At 39.4% G+C, this 12,362-nt stretch overlaps 1 protein-coding gene across 1 annotated transcript in view; it reads left to right on the top strand.

Annotated features, from left to right (window-relative positions):
* The window catches only part of LOC103055253 (transmembrane protease serine 12-like), a 47,501-nt gene that overhangs the window by 17,141 nt on the left and 17,998 nt on the right, over positions 1 to 12,362 (top strand). The window lies entirely within an intron of this gene.

Genomic DNA, 12,362 nt, shown 5'->3' with positions numbered 1-12,362 from the left:
CTCCAGATTACATGAAGAAGCTGCTCACAACTTTCCCACCCCAAACCCTAAAGGATATCACGGGCAGACTTAAAGAGGGTTTAAGGTCGGTTAGGCTGTGTCCCCCGTCACCTTGCAAGGTAACCAGGTGGAGTCTGGCAGTCAGATCAGAATAGCCAAAGGGTCCGTGATCGGCAACGGGGACAGCAAATCCCAGGCCGTGTGTTTTTCCGACGACTCAAAGATGGGAATTACGGTGGTGAGGAGGGCGCTCAACTTCCCGGTTCAGCGGTTATTTTAACTGGGTGGTTCGGTGACCGGTGAAGGCAATCCCTCGCCTTCCCCCGCTGGTCGTCCGCCTTGGTTTGCACGAGCCTTACCGAGGGGCTCCCCGCGAGGCTTACAATGTGCACCGGCGCTCGCGCACCCTGACACCTGACCCTTAGCGGCCCTCGCCTGAAGGGGACGCGCGCGCGAGTCGGTCGCCATTTTGCTTCCTGGACGGACGATGAAGCGGGGATTTTGCCTCGCCGCCTTTTCCTCTTGGGCTCTGCTTGTGCTGTTCAGGGAAGCCGCCCCCAAATCCTCTGTGAATCTTTCTGACGGTGAGCCCGGCCTCACTCCGTCCTCGCGGGGCGTGCCGCCTAGGACGGGGTAGCGTAACAGACCGGCCTCGAGAAAAACCCGTCGCCGGAGCGCGGGGAAATTCTTCGAACCTGCCGAACAAGCGAGACGCGTCGAGGGCGCGCAAGTGCCAAAGGCGTCGGCGGAAACGTCTCCGCGGAGAGGGAGGCTGCGAGCGCGCCCAGTCGTGAGTTGAGGCGGGCGCTCCCGGAAAGGAGGCGTCCGCGGGGCTCCTGCAGTTTGTGCGACTCTGGTGGCTCGCGAAACGCCCATCACGATTGCATCAATAGGCGCGAAAGCGGTGGTGCTGCTGGCGTTTGCTCTCAGGACGAGAAATAATAAGTGGTCGTTATTCCCGAGGATGTCTGTGCAAAATTGTGTTCTAACAATACGGGGAATTTCATCCCTTACGATATTGTCGCTATACAGCGATTAAGTTACGGGCGTGTAAATCTCTCCCTCTTTCCTTTTGAAATGAGAAGTAGAAATATAGCTACCCGGGCGTGGCCGCTGCGGTTTCCTCAGCTGTTGGTACCCCTTAAATTTCTCTGCTGGGATTACTCACAAATAAATCGTTATGGTTTACCTGTTCCCAGCCCCTATAATCAGGCCATCGCAACGAATGGGGTAGCTCAGATTTTAGGATGTAAAGGAATGAAAGTTTAGGGACCAATGGGAAGTATTAGAGGAAAGAATGCTCAGGCAAAGTTTGTTTATAATTTACACAGTGTAACTCTATAAGGTGCCTGCTATGTATTATCAGTTCTGTGAGCTTAAAATAATGACTCTTTAAATTGTTGGTCATAAGTGAAGGCATTTTGGGATTATTATTTAAATTTTATGTCTCATTCTTCAGATACAATATTGGAACACACAGGTAAAGATCCTATACACGATGGAAGTAAGTTCCAATATCTGTATACTGTAATTAGTTTGTTTTAGGGTAGATCTCACATTCACCCTGTTAATTCTGGTATATTTTTTGTTACACAACACACTGAATCATAAATTAACCACAGAAGCTGACTTTGTACAGCATGCTAGACTAAGGTAAAATTGGTAGTAAGTATGTGGCCAGGTCATACAACCTAAATGGGAGTAATTCAGTTCATCAAATCTTTCACTCTTTTTTCATCTTTCTGGTAGAATATGATTTTGTAAAAGAACTACTTCAAATATATTGTTGCTGAATGCATGCTGTTTCTTATGCAGCTTACCCACTTAACTCTGCTTTGATTTCTAGTCTGCGGAACAAGGCCTCTTATGAATAATAGAGCAACAGGAACTCGAATTGTAGGTGGACATGATGCTACAGTAGGGGCATGGCCTTGGCAAATTAGTCTTCAAGTTTATACAATTGGTCTAGGATATGTCCATGTATGTGGTGGATCTTTAATTAATAAAAAAACAGTGTTGACAGCAGCACACTGCGTTAAACCATCAGAGTATGTACCTTTCCATTCTAATACTTTTTCTTCAATTTAGGTATGATAAAACGATTGATCAAAGAAGCACAGACTAAATATTATATAATTGTATATGAAAAATGGGGATTTAAAGTATACCTTCCCTAGCCTATTACAGAATTGTTTGTCCTTAGAGCTTTGAAGCAGGTTTAGATTCATACTGCTTGTCAAGGATCACAAGAAGGTAGAGAGTTATGGAGGAATTCTTGGTATTTTCAACAGTTTTCTTTAATTATCTTCCTGAAAGTTTTTCACATCCAATCCTACAGTAATAAAAGACTCATATTCAGAGCTGCCAGTATTAAACCTAATTGCTTTAATGATAAATAGTTATGTGGAAGAATAATGCAAGAGGAAAAGATTGTTTTAAACATGAGCCATTTCCCCTTATTTTAGAACTTATCTCTGGTATACCACATATTATTAGAGATTCATTTAAAAAAAAAACACTCTTTCCCCCAATTGACTCCTTCACTATCCCATGATTTAGCTGATCAGTTATAGATGGCCCATCCAATTTCTTGCTTCAAAAGGTCTGGTTTTCATTTCCAAAGCAACCCTTTTGGACAGCAGTGAAAGGGAGAAATCTGCTTGATCAGGCCACAAGCTCATCTAGCAAACATTTTTATTACACAGTGACTGAACATGCCTTTGGGAAGCTGAATCACTAATATTCCTTCTTTATTGTTGAGAAAATCCCATGACTTTGGAGACAGTAAATATGTACTGAGATCAGTAGTCATTGCTAGTTTGATTCTTCTTGAATTTGTACATTCTCTTTTTAAAATAATCTAAATCAGTGACCATCACCATACCTGATAACAGCAAATTCCACAGTTTAACTATACATTGTGTAAAGCATTTATTTTTTATTTGTTCCATCTCTGTGTTGTATTTCAATAACAATTTATGTATATAGGTAGTCCCCAATTTAAGAATGAGTTCTGTTCCCAAGGTCTGTCCTGAAGTCGAATTTGAATGTAAGCCAGAATAGTATTATTGTGTAATACTGTACAAGTAGTATCGTGTAATTAACTTGAACGATTGTGTATTTAACTCAAATTTTGCTACAGTAGACTCCATTCTTAACTATAGATCATCTGTAAATCAGGCGTTCTTAACCTGGGGACTACCTGTATGTCCTAATAGCTGATCTTGGTTTTGTATAAATGTTTCAGATTCTGTCATCTTTCTCAAGGTCCTTTTGCATTCTTGAAATCACTTTTTTCAAGTAGTCCTCGGGTTACAACCCTAATTGGGACTGGCATTTCAGTCATTAAGGAAAACATCACATGACTCTGCTACTTAGCGACAGCAGTCCCAGTTGTGGTCCTTAGGCAAGGACCTCATGCTTCTCCTGCCCTAGGCGAACTGCCTCTGCTTCAAGTCCCCCACCCACCTGTCTCCCCCCATCTCTGCCCCTTTGGCTGCCTGCACAGCATGACTGAATGAAGAGGCTGCTATATTCTGCCACCTACCTGCTGCCACCCCCCCAGCTGACCTTTGTTGTTGTCTTCATGTTGCTTCCCCTCCTCTGGGCTTGCTGACACTGGCCAGCCTGAATCCCCACAGTGCAAGGGCGCTGTCATCATTGGGCTTACCTCCACTGCTGCCTCACCATTGCCTTCCTGGCTACTGGGCTTCTGGGAGGACCACCCTGCTTCAGCAGTCTCAGTCCGCCACCAACTGGGAGGGCTCTGCATGCTCTGCACATTCCTGCCCCACACAAAGTTCCTCCTCCACCACTGCCCCGCACAAAGGAGGGAGCCATCTGGAGAGCTCCACCCCACTGGGAAAGGAAGGTGCCAGGGCAGCAAGTCCTCCATGCCGTGCACCACTGCTGGCCAGGGTGATCCTCCTGGCGGGTAGTGAGCTGAGGATGTTTCCACAGCGGCTGAGACTGCTGAAGTGGGGTAGGACCGCCAGGAGTCTGGGTGATGGGGAGGCAGTGGCAAGGTGCCCCAACAGCATGGCCAACAAAGCCCCCACAGCGTGGGGCATGAGGCCGGCCAGTGTCAGCAAGCCCAGTGGAGGGGAGGCGATGTGAAGAAGATGATCAGCTGGGGGGGGGGTGGCAGCAGGACTACCTGTATTCTTCCAGCAATTTGTAAATACATCAAACATGGTAAATTCCTACTTTCATTAAGTAGTTCTTGCTGTATCTTTAGTCTGTTTTCTGAATCTGGATGTACCATATTGGCATATGTGATTAAATCTTTCATCTGAAATAGAAGGCATTTGATGGTGAAGTTAATGGAGAGGTTGACGGACTTATTCTGGTTTTTAGAACATTCCATATTTTTAACAACAATTGTCTTACAATATATATTTTCAGATTATTTTCTTCTTTTGTTTCTTTATACCATAAATACTTCTGAAGTCCATTGGCTAAGCTGGTTCCTTCTGTGATTGACAGTCTGCTATTTGGGTATTTTACCCATTCTGTTATCCATGATAGACAGCTTGCACAATAATATAATTTAAGTTTAGGAAATGCAAGTTGTCTTCTTTATTTTGAGTCTTGCAAGATTTTGAATCTTACTCTTGTTTTTTTTTTTTTTTCCTGCTCCATATAGATCTGATGATTGTTTTTTGCCAATCCTTCAGCCTTTTGTCTGAGATTGGAATTGGTACCATTTGGAACAGGAAGTTCATCTTGAGTAGTATTTTATTTTTACTGTCACAATAAGCCCTAGCGAGGAAAGTTTTAGGTTTTTCCATCTATGACAAACTTATTTTATTTCTTCAGTAATTTATTACAGTTGTTCTGAAATATGTCTTTGTTACATCTGGTCAGATAGAGTCCCAGATATTTTACTGGGTTTTTTATAATCTCACAACCATTTAACTCTTCTGGAGTTAAATATCTTATTATTATCTTTGGTTTTTTTTTTCATTGATTCTATATCCAGAGAATCCCCCAAAGTCTTTAATTGTTTTCATCAACTTTCTACACAGCCCTGTGTATACATCTGTATAGCATTTCATCTTGTATTCCTCTCCCTGACTTTTGATCCCAAATACTTATTTGTTTTTCTCAATCTTGTCTACCAAAACTTCTAAAATAATTACAAATAATAAAGGAGAGAATGGACACCCTTGCCTTGTACCGTTGCTTATTGAAAAACTTGTGGAGAATGCTATATTTGCTGTAATCTTTGCTGTTTGCCATTGATATATTTTCTCCACCCAAATTTTAAATTCTCCTGGATTGATTTTGTTTAAAACTGTTAATAAGAAAGACACTCCAAATTATCAAAAACTTTTTCTGCATCTAGGAATACTACTCCCACCTTTTTCTTATTATTGATGTGTTTCTAATACATTTATTATAAATGTACTGTTGTCCATCTTCCTCTTAGGAATGTAACCTATTTGATTTGTATGTATTTTCAGAAATACACTTCCTCAGACATTCAGATAATGTAGTGAATATCTTATCAACATTCAGTAGAGAAATTGGTATATTTGATTGAATTTCCTTTGGATCATTGCTTTCTTTGTAAATCAAAGTTATATATGTTTCTTTCCATGTCTTTTGTATTGTTTTTGTCTGTTTGATTTCATTCATTCTCCTGAGCAATCATTCCAACAGTTCTTCCTCAAACCTTTTTTAGTATTAGGCTGTCAGCTCATCTGGGCCTGGTGCTTTCTCAATTTTAGTTTTTTATTGCTTCTTTGATCTCTTGAATTTCTGTGGGTCTGCTTAATATTTGTCTATGTTATTCTGTAAATTCCTTAAACTCTGAGTCTCCAATATGTTTTCAAACCTTCTTTGTCAATATTGTGCTTAAAATATGATTTTTTTAAGAGTTCTGCAAGTTCTTCTGTGATTTTCAATCTTGTGTATAACAATTTATTCCCTCTCTTCATTGCTGTATTGTCCTTCTTTCCTTCTCTTTTATAATTTGATACGCCAAAAAATTTCTTGATTTATTTGTATTCTCAAAATTATTTTGATGTATTTTTAATTTATGTATAGTGGTGTTTAAAAGTTTGTGAACTTTTGAATTTTCAGTATTTCTGCATAAATATGACTTAAAATGTGATCTGTTCCCTACACAGGTCCTAAAATTAGATAAAGAGAACCCAATTAAACAAATGAATCAAAAATATACTTGTTCATTTATTTATTGAGGAAAATGATCTAAAGCTACAATTTGGGTGTGGCAAAAGTATGTGAACTGCTAGGATTGTCAGTTCATTTGAAGGGGAAATTATGAGGTATTTCAATCAATGGGATGATAATCAAGTATTTTATATTTAACACTTGGTTTTTTCCCTTGCCATACAAACTTAGATATAATCTTTCTGCCATTGTTTAAACGGTACATCAGTTGTCACAATAGGTATTGTTTGAAACAAAAAACATCATTCTTCGCAAAACATTCATTTTATCACAGAAATTCTCTCCAACAATGACAATTATAATTTCTCCCATCTTAATATGGCCTTCTTGATTTCATTCTGTGTCTTAACATAATTATTCTGGTATAACGTACAATTCATGTTTGTCATAATGATACCCAAGTATTTTACTTTTTTCTCAAAACCAGTTTTTTCCATCAATCCCATTGATTTTTCCATTTTCATATTAGTTGTTAACATCTTCATCTTTTGTTTGTTAATTTTAAAACCAGCTAACAGCCCAAAATCTTTTAATTGTTTATTAATATTTCTATTCCTTCCAGAGGATCTTCCAAAATTATCACCAGGTTAATAGCTCAATAATTTCCTGAATTGGTTTTCTGTTTTGAATATATTTGATTAAAAAAAAATTGTTTTCTCACTTTGAACTTTTATTTTAACAATTCCTCATTTTTGGAAACTTAATATTATAAATATACACATTACTATTTTATTAAAATTCTGTAAAACAATTTTTCTAACTTCTTTGAATATTGTCTCCCAATAAGGCAATCTTAATTCTGAAGATAATTCACCATTTGTGTAGATTTATTTTTGATTTTTGATTTATGCTTTCACCTCTTATTACTGCCTTCATATTATCCCATCTTGTGCTTAACATTTGTTCTCTACATTTTTCTTGGGGAAAAAAATCAAATTCTGAAATGTTTTTTCGCTTGTAAATTAAACTGTAATCTGAAATTAAAATGCCAAAATGAGTGAATGGGGTTTTGTCATCGAAGTTAAATCCAAAAATCACAGGAGCATTGTCTGAAATATATATTAGTGCAATCCCTATTTGAGTTAATTGATACAAAAATTATTTTGAAGTCCAAATATAATCTATTCTTGAATGAGATTGATGCCTACTTCAGTAATATGTAAAACTGTTTGTCAGTGGATGCATAATGCCCTAAATATCAATAAGCTCATGCATTTGCATCAAAAATGCCAGTCTTCTATTTTTCTGATGACTTGTTCCATCATCTGATGTATCTGCATCAATATTTAAGTGACACCCCCCCCCGGACTAATTTCTCCCAGCCAAATCTATTCAAGACTTTCTTTACTTTTTATATAAACACTGATTGATTCTGATTTGGTGCATATATAAAGGCCATAGTATAGTTTTATTATCAGACTTCCCTTTAATAAAAATAAATCTTCTCTCTCAAATCTTTTTTACTGTAAAGTCTGTATAGGCTTTAAATAAGGTGGCTAATCCTCTTAACTTATTAATCCCTTCTGCAAAAATTGGATTCCAAAATAATGAGCCCTTCCAGGTAGACCAGACTAGGAAACCTATGACAAGTAGGTCAGTACTGCTTTTTTTTTTTTTTAATAAAGCTACAATAACAGAATCTTGCAAGTCTGAATGTGCTTCTCCCCACCTCCTTTGTCTTTGTGTGAACTAGGCGAGGGCTGGTCAAAGACGTTCATATTACTTTCTTGGCCCAGGCACAAGTTCCTTTTATCTTTTTTTTTAATAAGAACTTTATTAAGTTATAAAAAGCATAAAGATAAAAGCAAACAAGAACTAATAATTGAGGAGAAAAATAGAGAACAAGAGAATTAGAGATAAAGAATACAAAAGTGATGGAAAGTAAAAGGGAGACAAAAAAAGTACAAAAAGAATAACTTCTGATTTCTTATACAGCAGATATAGATAAATCATATTATAACCTCTTACTCTAAAACTACATCTTAACCAACATATTTTGTATAATCTATTTAACTAATCATCAAATCCATATATCGTAATTTCATTTTTCTCTGTCTCCTGCAAAAAGTCCAAAAGGAGCTTCCAATTGGCATTAAAGTTAATGTTTTTTCTCTAAGCAAAGCTGTCAATTTTGTCATCTCCGCTTACTCCCATCATCTTCACTATCCATTCTTCCATTGCAGGTAATGTTGAGTCTTTCCACTTTTGAGCATATAAAAGTCTAGCTGCAGTTATATATAAAGCATATAAAAGTCTAGCTGCAGTTATCATATATAATTTTTTATAACTTTTATCTGTTACCTTAGTAGCAGCTGTTCGTCCTGTCTTTCAAGGCCATTCCCTCTGACCTCTACAAATATTTAATCTTAAATATTTTTTATTTATGTTTCCTGTAATATAACCACTGATGAATTAAAGGATTTTCAGTATTTACTGAATCTAAATCTTTTTTTAGAATTGGATCACCTAACCCTTAACATTTGAAGAAACTATCTAATATTGTTCATCTGTTGCCCTAATGGTAGTCCTCAGTTCAGTGACTGTTCAAAGTTACGATGGCGCTGAACGAGTGGTGATTATAACTAGTCCTCAAAGTTCCAGCTGTCCCAGCACCTCCATGGTCAAGTGTGTAACGAGCTGCCACCTGTTGATTCCAAATCCAGTAACTTTCCTTGCAACCAATATTGATTCAAAAGAAAGTTCATTTATTGAGAATAAGTGTACAGATCCAAAGCATTGCTAAAACTGAGCAAAAGCGCGCCAAAAGCTGTTTTTCTTACTTTCCCCCCCCCCACATCGCCCTTAGTTCTTGGTCCTCTGATTCCCTTGCTGGTATGACCTTGGCATGCCAGAGCTTCTGATAAATAGCCATCTGCTTTAAACGGTTTCTCATTCCTACTTCCCCCCCCCCCTTACAATGGCAGAACTGCAGCATATAAAAAGCCTTTTTTTTTTTCTAGCCATCTAATAATCTATTATAAAATCTTGCGAGGATTCTGACAAAGTGATTGCAATCTGAGCGCTTGGCAACCGGCTTGCACTTACGATGGTTGCAGCGTCCTGGAGTCATGTAATCACAATTTGTGACCTTTCCTGCTGACTTCCCACAAGCAAAGTTAATGGGGAAGCCAGCAGGGAAGGTCACAAGTTGCTCGGGTAAGTCTCCCCCACCCACACACCCTCCCCCAGTCCTTTTGTACTCGTGCTGTGGCTTGCTGGCCACCCGCACAACCTCCCTGAGCCTCACCGGCTCACACCATGTCTCCCCAGCCACTCATGCAACCTGGCCACTTGCACACCCTAGCGCACCCTCCCCCACCCAGCAGAAGCTATAACAAGCCCCGCTGCGCTTGTGCTATACCTCCCCCACTCCTTGGGCACCTTCCCCAAGCGCCACCATCCTCACACCTCCCTAGCCACCCACGCACTCCCTTGCTCCCTTTCCCACCGGGTAGCAGCCATTTATCTGCCTACCAGCCTGCTGGTGAGCTGCTTGGGACTTGCAACTTTCTGCTCACTTCCCCACTGACTTTGGTTGTTGGAAGTCATCAGGAAGTTGTGAGGAAGGCTTGCTTAACAATCTGTGATTTTCACTTAACCACGGCAATGGGGACTACAGGGATGGCTGTCGCTAAGCGATGCAGTCACATGACATTGCACTTTATGACCGCATTGCTTAGCAATGGAAATTCTGGTCCCAAATTGCCGTTGTAACTCACTTCTCTTGTTCTTGTCTTGCTTACCATTCCTACAAAACAAACTTATCAACAGTGAAATCTCAGCTGTCCTACTAACAAACACATTTGTGATTATATTCATGAAAGTATTGTTTTCTGACTAGCTGTCCTTCTGTGCCTCCTATACCCCTTTCCCCAGACCTCCCCCAGTTTTCTTCTCCATTTACTCTCACCAGCCTTACCCTTCCAACGTGTTTAGACTACATGTGAACTGATTTTACAGAGGATTAATTACACCTTCCAATAAGTCTAGTCTAGGGGAGTGCTACATTGAGTTCCAGCTCCTCCTCTTGCTGCTTGCCTTCTCCCTATATTAATGTCTAAGTAATACTTTGCTGTTCTCTGTGTTTTGTCTTACTTATTTCCCAACTAATATCAAACAGCATTAAACATTTATGTTACAATCAGCTACCATCTTATGAGTCCCAAATATTAAGGGATCTCATTGTATTACCTTCTTCTCATACAGTAGTATCAGTTCTTTAAACATTACAGGTTGTTCTTTATTAATTCTTCATGAAATATTATTTATGCTTATTAAATAATTTGTTCTTTGTTTTATCTCTGGGAGCCTAGAAATAATTTCTCTTCCTTGTGGTTGAAATACAATTTGCTTGAAAGGAAACCCGCCATTTACATCTTACTCCTCTTTTTAATAATGGCAGGACTAGTACTTTAAAATATAACACTTTATTTCCACTCCAGTTTATTTCTATTAGTCCATGAGCTTTTTGCAGAATTTTCTTTTTCACCTGATATTTTACAAATGTATTAGTAAAATTAGTACATCTTTTGGCTTCTGCATTTGATTGAACTTAAGAGAAAAATATCTTAATCTAGACGCTTGTTATTTTAGATATCCAACTAAATTAGTCCTTTCTGTATTTTCCTTAATTCCTCTAATTCTCAAAATATATCATCTGCTCTAATTCTGTATATCAGCCAAATCCAATCTAGTGTCAGTAACATCTTGAACTTTTCCAATATTAAGCTCATTTTCCATAATGACAGCATATACTTTGCTAGTTGTTTGGGTGACCTCCAAAACTTGAGAAGACAAATTTTTTAGTTGTTTATTAATTTGTTCAAACATACATGCCAAATCCTTTCAAATCCAAGTGTCTGATTTATCCCATTTCTTGTTTAGTTTTTGTTTAAGTTGCTTAATTGTATTTCCAATTAAATCAACCTCAAGGCTTCTTGAGCAGCACTCAGCATTCAAGCCACTGACAGGGGTTTTTCCTCCTCTGTCATCTCTTCTTCACTGCCAAAGTGGGATGCCATCTGAGCCACCTTGACCATCCATGTAAGCCTTAATTCCTTGCCATTTCAGGGATTACCTTTCTTACACATATTTTTAATGTTAGGTAAGGGTGAGGTATCATCAATATGCTGATGATATCCAATTATACATCTCTGCCCCTGGCAAATTAAGCAATGCTGTGGATGTTTTATCCTGATGTCTGGAGGCTGTGAAAGTCTGGACGGGGAACAACAGGCTTCAACTGAACTCTGGCAAGACTGAGTGGCTTTGGGTTTTGGGGCCCTCTTGTTCTGGGACTATGCCATCTTTACTGCTGGATGTGGTTATACTGCCCCAAACAGACTCCATGCACAATCTGGGGGTCCTCTTGGACTCATGACTCTTGCTTGATGAGCAGGTGGCAGTCATGGCTAGGAGGCCCTTTGCACAACTTCATATTGTGCGCCAGTTGTGTCAGATCTTAGATCAAGGGGCCCTACTCACAGTCACTCATGCCCTAGTCACCACCTGGTTGGACTCTTGTAATGCGCTCTACATGGGGCTACCGTTGAAGAGTATCTGGAAACTTCAGCTGCTACAAAATGCAGCAGCGCGGGCAGTTAGGTGCATTTCTCATAGAACATACATTACAGCTCTGCTCCACAAGCTGCATTGGTTACTAGTCTGTTTCTGGATCCAATTCAAGGTCCTGGTTTTGTCCTTTAAAGCCCTACATGGCATGAGACTGGGTTATTTGAGGGACTACCTCTCCCCAATCACATCTGCCCGTCCCACCAGATCTAGTAAAGGGCATGCTACAGGTTCCATCATTTAGGAAGCTACATTTGGTGGGCCCTAGGCAGTGGGCCTTTTCGGCTGTGCTGCTCATGTTGTGGAATCTCCTCCCCCCTGAGATGAGGCTGGTGCCATTGTTTGACTTTCCAAAGGTCCCTCAAGACCTGGTTGTGCCATCAGGCCTGGGGACCCTAGGGAACTAGAGAACTAGTGAGGTGGCTGTGTTATTATTAACAACCCTTCCCCCATTATTTCTTTTTAACTGTTTTATAGTTTTTAACGCTCTTTAATAATAATAATAATCATAATAATAATTGTTATTTATTAATTATTGTTTTTAGCTTTGTTGTACGCTACCCAGAGTCACTTGTTTTATGAGATGGGCAGCT

The sequence above is a fragment of the Python bivittatus genome, unplaced genomic scaffold, assembly GCF_059951505.1.
Source record: "Python bivittatus isolate LINGU-HERP-01145 unplaced genomic scaffold, Pbiv_v1 ctg000220_np1212, whole genome shotgun sequence".
NCBI lineage: Eukaryota > Metazoa > Chordata > Lepidosauria > Squamata > Pythonidae > Python > Python bivittatus.
This window is presented reverse-complemented; position numbering and strand designations above follow the sequence as displayed.